General features: G+C 40.7%; 1 long non-coding RNA gene across 1 annotated transcript; it reads right to left on the bottom strand.

Annotated features, from left to right (window-relative positions):
- Nucleotides 1–513: 513 nt before the first annotated feature.
- LOC105885040 (uncharacterized) lies at nucleotides 514–7,497 on the bottom strand. Its single transcript, XR_001160442.3, has 3 exons — nucleotides 7,108–7,497; nucleotides 6,217–6,300; nucleotides 514–846 (listed from the first exon to the last, which is right to left on the bottom strand). It is a non-coding gene; the product is annotated as an uncharacterized LOC105885040 (long non-coding RNA).
- Between the last annotated feature and the right edge of the window lie 1,844 nt (nucleotides 7,498–9,341).

Below are 9,341 nucleotides of genomic sequence, written 5' to 3'. Positions count from 1 at the left end.
GTGGTGCATGCATGTAGTCACAGCTACTTGGGAGGCTGAGGTGGAAAAATCATTTAATATCAGGAGTTTAAGGTTGCAGTGAGGTAAGATCATGCCACTGCACTCTAGCCTGGGTGACAGAGCAAGAACTTGTCCAAAAAAAATTATATTGAATTGATCAGTTTATATAAGAGATATATAAAGTCATCTAGATCACCCAGTAAGTATAGAGAGGGTGCTGGTGACTGCCCTTGGGTTAAGCTGAAAGACTTCATCTCATACACATTATAATATGGTTTGTTATGATTATCAGTGGCTTGAAAACCAATCACAGAGCATTCAAAGCATCCTTCTCTTTCAACATAGTCCCTGCCAACAACAAGCATCACAAAAATTGTGAATATACTTGTCTTGTCTCTCCTATGTGTCCTCTGGATTATAGAAACTGGTTTGGAGTTTGGGGGGACATTCTAGTCATTCATGAATCTACTTTGCTTCACATGTTGTCACCTTCAAACCAAAGTTCTTTACACATGCCATCCATTGGTTTTATTCTCAATCACTTGATCATGAATAGGACTGATAGAAATTTTCAGCCTTAATTCCTCCTGTATGGCAAGAGGTTTCCGAGTAATCTTCAATTTTGAATTGGAAAGTACTTGAGTGTTTTATATACATCAGTAGAGTTCTTCCTACAAGTATTTTTTAGCAGCTCCACATGACGTTCCCATCAAATGATTCCACCTGTCTATAGAATTCATGCTCTCTGTTGACTTGTAGTGAGTCCAAGGCATCACTACCATTTTCTGAATCCTCTTTCTTAGCATATCCTTTTAGTTGTCTGTACATCCTTGTTTGGTACAAGACCTGAAATCAAAATGATATTTAAAAGGCTTTTTTAAATATATATAATTCTCACTCTCTCTATACCATCCTGTATATTGAAATCTTTACCTTTTCTGTGCCTTTGGCTACTGTCATAGTGATTAAAAGAACTCTGGAAAGAGACTGCATAGGCTCAAGTCCCACTGCTGTCACTTGCTTTAGTGTGACCTTAGACACATTACTTAACCTCTTTGCTCCTCGTTTTTCTACTCTGTAATATGTGGATAATACCACTTAACATCATAAGGTCATTATGAAGTTTATGGTGTGAGGATTCAATGTGTTAATAAACATAAAACTTTAAGGATAATGTTTGGCACATAATAAACAGCATACAAGTCTTGGCTGTTACTATATTTATAGATTTATAAGCCTGTTGAAATTATAAATGCTCCTAGCTTTATGATTTCTGTGTTGTTTATACCATACTAGTCAAACTATCTTAACCATTTAATCAAAACATATCACATACACAGCCTATATGCTCTCAAGAGGCTACATTTTTTTCTAGGATACTCAAAGAAGTAACTGAGCGAATGATACAGCCTTCGTTATCACACCAAATACACAGCACTGCCTTGAGGCTGCCTACCTCTTGCCATTAGTGGTGGCTGTAGGGTTCACAGACACTCCTGGTTCCCAAAATAGCTGATATTAAAAAACCCACAATATCAAGTGTACCATCATGGCAGCATATATCAAATATGCTCCCAGACAGTTGATAGCAAGATTAATACATGCATGTGTGCACACACATACTTATTCACCCAGAAGTGGTAGACATTCATGTTGAAAGCTTATTGACGCACTCAGCTTTCCTCCTTCTCCATAGGAGAGAGTAGTATCCTCCTATGTATTCTCTCCATAGGAGAGAATACAATTTTTTTAAAGTTTGGCTGAAAAATCTATAGGAGATGCTCACCTGCTGGGAGTATAATACAAGCCTGGTACTAGTTGGACACTGACTATGGTTGTAGAAGGAAGAAATATGGATCCACCTCTTCAGCTAGAGTTTGTTTAAATAATTGAATAAATCTGCTACTGACAGACAACAGCATGGCAGAGACTGAACTCATCCTTTTTATTCTCTATTTTAGGGAAGATTTCACAAGTACTTTCCTGCTTTAGTAAGAAACAGATGTTTCCCCATATGGTTTCTCACTATCTCAAGAACCACTTTTGCCCATATTCAACATTCACAAATATTTCAGTAATTTGGCTTCTTCCTAGGGTGTAGAAACCTAGAAAGAGCATCACTTCTACCCTAACAACCATAAAAACCACAAGATGTTTGTCTTGAACCTATCAGTGAGCTGAGGTTAGGGTGACCAACTGGACTTTCTCAGTTTTAGAACTGAAAGTCCCACAAACTGCGAAACTCCTCAGTCCCAGGCAAACTGGAACAGTCAGTCCCCCAAGCTAGGGTCATAGACCAATCAAGTGGCCTGAAATACAAGGAAAGACTGACCCACCAAGGAGCAACACGATGTGAGTCCTGAAGAAGGGACATCAAGGACCACATAAGCTGATAAGAATTCAGCTAAAATTGTTAATGAAGGTCAAGTATGAACTAGCATGAGAGTATAAACCCCCTGAGAAGCTTAGACACAAAGGGAGTTTGCTTCCATTGTCAGTGTCTTCTCCATGATCTCTACTGGGTGATGATGAGAAAGATCTGAGACAAGGCAGAAGACTAGAGAGAGCCTCCCTTGGTGGTGGTGGTCTATGGGAAGTAAGTTCCCACCATGGAAAAAGCAAATGTTCTTCCCATATGCTTCCTTGCCTGAGGCTGATGTTGGACCAGGAGGATCAAGAGTCCTCAGGTCCCCACTACCAAGGTAGCAAGCACTGGGCAATGAGCAGGGGGAAAGGCAAACACATGGAGAGAGACCCCTTTGTGGTACAGGTTCACCAGGAAGGCTAGAAGCTGAGAGTGAAACAGGGACATTTAGAAAATGCCTTCAGCACTCCGCCCTAAGCATAAGGCAATATGAGAGGAAACTGAAACTGGTGGTATACTGAAGGTGGAACAATAAAGCCCAAAGCCAGCTTAACTATTGAGTAGACTGATTCAACACCTCACATTACTGGCCTAGCAGAAGAAGCATGCTTTAGGGCATAGATTACCTTAATTTCAACTGTTCTCAGCAAGATCCCTGGAATTTTATGAAAGATTATGAGACACATAAAGAAGAAAGAAAAAACTCACTATCAAGAGGGGGAAGTAATCAATAGAACCAGACTCAGAGATAACCTAAAGGTTACAATTACGAGGAGTTTAAAATAACTTTGATTAATATATTAATTATATATGTTAAAGGTTAGTGGAAAATGTAGACTAAACATGACTGAATAGATGAGGAATTTCAGCAGAGATAAAAACTGTACATCAGATGAAAATGCTCGAATTGTAAACATGGTAACAGAGATAAAGTAGTCTAAAGCAGTGGTTTACAACCAGGGGCAACTTGGCCTCTCAGGAGACATTTGGCAACATCTGTAGACATTTTTGGTTGTTACAGTGGGTGTGGGGGTAGGGATCAGGGTGCAGTGCTACTGGAATCCAGTGGGTAGAGAGGCCAGGGATATGCTAAATACCTACAAGACACAGGCAAGTCCCATACAACAAAGAATTATCCAGCCAAAAATGTCAATAGTGCCAAGACTGCGCTAGCATGACTGATTTGTGAAAAGACACAAATTACCAATATCTGGAATGAAAAAGGAAATATTACAAATCTCAGGACATTGAAAAGGATAGGACAATATCACAAACAACTGTATGCCCATAAAATTGACAACTTAGACGAAATGGAAAAATTTCTTACGAAACAGAAGCTGCCAAAGCTCACTTAAGTACACACCCTAAATAGGTCTATTTTCTATTAAAGATATTGAATTTGTAGTTAAAAACCTTCTAACAAGAAAACTGCAGGCCCAGATGCCTTTACTTTTACTGCCAAGAGCCACAGATGAGGCCAAGCCCAAGCTAGCCTTTGTTGGTGAACATCTATACGCCTTGTTGCCAGGAGGAATGCTTGAGTTTCTACTTCCTGGAAATTGCAAGGAGTTCAGAAATCCAGGTTATTTCTTTCAAGGCACCAGTTCCCACCCCTGCTATGCTTCCAGGGACTCCCAAATAGTTCACATTCTGTGATGTATACACCTCAGTACTATCTCAGAGTGCTGATCTGATCATGGTTGATAGGTGCTGTTGTACACAAGTTTGGCCTTTGCAAGATGGGAGAAAGGGAAGCCTTAGAAAGGCAGTAGTTTGAGCTGGTGGTAGAGATTCTGTACCAATTCATCTTGCCAAGGCTTTTCTGCTTAAAGCTCTCTTAATTTCTTAAGAAGTTAAATGTCCACGTGTTGGTAATTCCTCTCACAGTGATGGGACAGAGCCTCATCTCAGTGCCCTGCAGGTGTCTAAGGGGACTGAGATCCAGGCTCTGGGCTTTGGTCAAATCGTGTGGTTCATGAAGCAAAGCAGTGTGGGAGCACAGCTTGAGCCTCATGATGGAGTGGGCAAGCAGTGAACAGGCAAAGCAAGCTCTTGGGTGAGGAAGCTCACAAACAAAGCCAGGTATTTCCAGAAGAAGACATAAACTAAGATTGAATCACTCAAAAAATGTGGACAATATCAAAGCAAACTGCAGCTATGCTAGGGAAGCCACCCTAAAGGTTGGGAGAATGAAGCAAATGCTCCAGTTGCTACCATAGGTTCTGGGACAGATTCATTTCACAGTAGTTTTTCAAGCCAATCCACTAAAAATAGGTTTTATATTGAGAACTTCACATCCTAACAAGCCTGGATCTCAGCTTTCTTAAATACACACTTTTGAGGATACTTTCCAGGGAACTAGAGGTTTTAGGAGGATTGGATTAGGACAACCATCCAATTCACATTGACTAAGAGCTAATATTTTCCCTCATCACAGTGCTTTTAAGAGCCATTCAAAATACTGTTCATGTCCTTTGCCCACTTTTTGATGGGGTTGTTTGATTTTTCCTTGCTGATTTTCCTGAGTTCTAAATAGATTCTAGTTATCAGCCCTTTATCAGATGTATAGCTTGCAAAAGATATTGGAGTCTACCCATTCTATAACCAATAGCTAAAGGAGACTGCTCAAGTGAGAGCTTAAATTTACTGATAATTTTCTGTCCCTATGTATACTTCAGATTATAGCATGGGGTAATTCCTTCACTAAAGCTAATTCCTTTTTAAAAGCCAAGGAATTAGCTTTGGTGAAGAAAAGCTAAATTTTTCTTCACTAAAATTTTTTCTTTTTGTCAGTCAAAACGAAAGGTGGGCCAAGGATGCTGTAATACCAAAATTTGCAACAATATAGTAACTTGGAATGAAAGTTGGTTAGGTGGCCACCCTCTTTGATTATGTCTTTCTTCCCTTCTCTGCAGTTTTTTTACAGTTCACCTTTGCAAAACTGGACAAATAGCCAAAGCAACAGAAATAGCTCTGCTAGCAACTGAATTGGTTCTAAAACAACAGATGACAGAAGTTTGAGCCTTTCTCTCCTGTAAAAGTGACTACACTGCAGTCCCAGCGCACCTGAGGTTAGGCTGTGGTTCTTTAACTGCCGAGGTCTTTAATTTGAGGTAGGCTGGGTTAGTAAGGTTGTTTGATATGGGTATATACGATAAGGGTAGATAGTGGTATTTTCTGGGAGATAAGGGACAATGTGAATTTTTTTTTGGGAAAAGTCAGTTTTTCTTAACATTTTAAGTAAGTTTTTCTTAACATTTTATTTTATTCTATTCAGTTTATTTTATTCTTAACAGTTTTTCTTAACATACTAAAAACTTCAGTAAGTTTTTCTTAACATTTTATTTTCTTAACATTTTAAGAAAGTCATTTCCAACACTCCAAAACTTTTATATTAATGTTTTCCAAAAGAAATATGAGACACATATATAATTTAAAAGTTTCTAGCAGTTTTTACTTTAAAAAGCAAAAAGGAACAGGTAAAATTCATTTGAACATATTTTTAAACCTGCTATATCCAAAATATCATTTAACATGTAATTCATATAAAAATTAATACAATATTTTAAATTAAAAGTGGGACTTTAAAATCCGGTGTGCACTTTACATTTGCAGCACATCTTATTTCAGACTAGCCACCCTTTAAGTGCCTAATAGCCATGTGTGGTTCATGGTTTTGGTATCCGGCAGCCCAGCTTTAGGTCCTCTCAGGTTCCTTCTTTAAGCAAAGGCTTTTACCTCCCCCACATCACAGCAATGCAGCTCCCTCCCCACTCACCACACCCACCTTTGCAGAGCACCTGTCAAAGCCCCAGAATACTCCATTCATACATGATCAGCTGATTCCTCACCTGCCTCTATCCTTAGGCAAGGAGCCAAACACTGCTGTCCTCAAAGGTGTGGTATTTTCCCATTCTTCACATTCTTCAAGGGCTCTAAATACAAGGAGAAGGGGTGGAGAATGGCTTTTGGATCATAAAGGTCTTATGATCCCAGCAACTCTCAGCTAGTTCATAGAATCATCCCTCCTCTGTCTCTTGGTGCCTTAGCAACTACTGACAGGCCTAGGGAAGAATCCTTTTTAACTATATTTTTATATAATCAAAGATAAGCAAAGAAAGCCTTTCAGAAAAGTCGAGAGTTGGGGCCAGGCCCAGGGCAAAATGAAAATGTGGGGCCCCTTGTTCAAACATTAAGAACTTCCAAGATTGTGACACACCCATGAAGCTGGCCCTGGTGGGAGACATGTCTCTGGAGCAACCCAGATGTGTAAAAGGCAAGGAAGTGCGGACATTCCCTGGGATACCTTTGAAGAACTGGGACCTTAAAGGAGACTCCAAAATCGTATTTATTGGAATTCACTGAGGAAGAGAACGTTTTTTTTTGTTGTTTGTTTTTCAACTTGTTTTTTTATTATCATCTTTAAGGAGCGTTTTAAGAGGTCCTTTCCTAATTATCCCCCTCCCTATACAATTAAATACTATTGACTAAGAATTTTTAAGGTAAGTTTGGGCTTCAGAAGGCTAAAATGTATTGCAAAATATAAGATTTTATTGGCTTCTCCCTGCCAAGAACCAGTTGGGAAGAGAACGTTTTAGAAACTGTGAGAACCCCTTGGAAAGAGGTAGTGAGCAGATGAAATAGGTAGGTAAGACACCTGGTTTGCTGATTAAACCACTGTAGTCAGTGTCACTCATATCACGGGTAATTCTGTGGACCCTAGGTGGGCAACAGATTCACACCTGAAAAGGAGACTTGCAGGCCTGGACGCGAATTCCTTCAAGGCTCCTTCATCGTCGAGTTCCCCCTTTACGACAGGTGGTGACTATGAGTGGCCTCCAGAAGCTACTACTGTGGTAGTGTGCTGGAGCTGTGGCCGCGTTTCCAGCCTCTGACGCTCAAGCCAAGTCACCGCTGGCTCTGGGGACCAGGCCCAGGCTGAGGGTGAGGAGGGACCTTTCTTATACCCGCGCCCAGCAGCAGCTCTCTCCCGCGTCCGCACTGCCCCTTCTCCCCCGCTAGGGGGCCGCACACCTCCACCAGTAGGAGACTAGGGCGCGGGCGGACAGGGGCGGGTTCGGCTGCCCGCGGTCCGGGCGCACCCACCGGAATCAGCGCCATCGTCCCCGTCTCGCCGACCCGTCGTCCTCCGCTGCCCGGGTTGCGGCCGCTCAACAGACCGCCGGGCCTGGAAGCGCGCGCGGACCGCGGTGGTTTCCTTGGAGACAGGCCCCGCCCCTGCCGCGCGCCCGGGCGCGCCCCGTGAGGAGCCGCGTGCGGCCGGTGGGGCTCCAGCGTGCGACGCGACCAAGTCGTCTTTGGGGTTCCCAACTCTCCCCTAGTGCTCCATTTTGCCATAGTGCGTTCTCCACCGCTGGCAGCGGCGCTTGGCACGGAGCGTGATTTAATCCTTACTCATCTGCTGAATAAACGAGCAAAAGATGCGCGCGCCACCGCGGGTTCCCGCGCGTCGACCAGCGGGGAACCCCCAAGGCCTCAAGGGGGCGCCCTCTCGCCCATCCAGCCCCGCCGGCCCTCCGCGACCCGGATGACCGCTCAGCCCGCGTCTTCCTCGCTCACAATTACCTGCCTGGAGTCAATATGCCATTCCCACAACTCAGATTTTTGATGCAACTAATTTTTTAAAAATTCACTTTGTTTGAAAATAACAAAATAAGATTCCTGCTAATGCAAGTATCTATATTAATTTGATGGTTTTAGTTCTAAATCTAGATGGAGAAACCTCAGGTCTCCTCCGTTACATATTTATTAGCTGCTTTTCTTTTGTTGCCTTTGCAGTAACTGCCATAGCACATTGAAAGTGTTTCAAATATACAGTTGTAAATGCTATTATAGGAAGGATATCTTCTTTCCAAATAGGTGGATGTGAAAGTTCAAATTATATATAAAAGCTTTCCTAATTACACCAATTAAATCATGCAATGGTAGAATAGGAGTCTATCCTACTCACATCATCCTGTAAATACTGACTTCTGTTCTTCTACATAATCGCAAATGGATTAATCACATAGATTTTAAATTTAATCATCAAAACTTTTAAAACTGCAGTCAAATAAAATCAGTGTATTTCTAAATTTGTCTTTAAGTCTAACCTTATTTAGCTGTAGATAAAAATTTTGCACGATTTTGATAAGAGGTTGACATAATATAAATTTGTTAATAAATCACACAATTTGTTCATTTTAAGGAGATTAATCTTATTTTCTTGCAGCTTAAGGAGGACTTTAACTTTTCAAATGTATCTGAAAGACATGTTAATTTCACATTTCTATTTTTTTACTTTTTCATTGATTGAAAAAAACCTTCCACAGTCATTTGCAGTAGTGAACAAAATATTTTCACGATACTTTTTCTTCAAAGACCTATCAGATTTCCATGTTCAGGACATTCAGACTCTTAATTGTTGTTATTGTGAAATTTTAAAATATCATTCGAGGGAATTCTTCTTAGTTTTATTAATGGATTTGATAACATTGTTCATTGATTAAATTCATTGTTCTGATGTTTTTAAGTCTCAGTGACTTAGTGTTGTTGATGAATAATGTAACCAGTTGCCAAAAGCCTGATGCTACACGTTACTACTCAACTGCAGTTGATGCTCAGATAATGACATTGCAATATGATTTTTAAGATAGTTTTCACGAAATAATGTGTGTCAAATGTTAAAACCTCATTGTATCCATTGTTGGTAATTTTGAGGCAAAAGCCCCTGCCAATCAGCTTTTTTTTTAAATTAAGCTTTTTATTTTGAGACAATTATAGATTTACAGGCAGTTGTAAGAAATAGTAGAGAGATCCTCTGTGCCCTTTACCCAGTTTCTCCCAAAGGTAACATATTGCAAAACTCTACAACAATATCACAACCAGGATAACATTGATACAGTCAAGATACAGAAAATTTCCATCCCCATAAGAATCCCTCATGCTGTTCTTTAATAGTCACCCTCACTTTCCA

The sequence above is a fragment of the Microcebus murinus genome, chromosome 1 (genome assembly GCF_040939455.1).
Source record: "Microcebus murinus isolate Inina chromosome 1, M.murinus_Inina_mat1.0, whole genome shotgun sequence".
NCBI classification, from domain to species: Eukaryota; Metazoa; Chordata; class Mammalia; order Primates; family Cheirogaleidae; genus Microcebus; species Microcebus murinus.
This window is presented reverse-complemented; position numbering and strand designations above follow the sequence as displayed.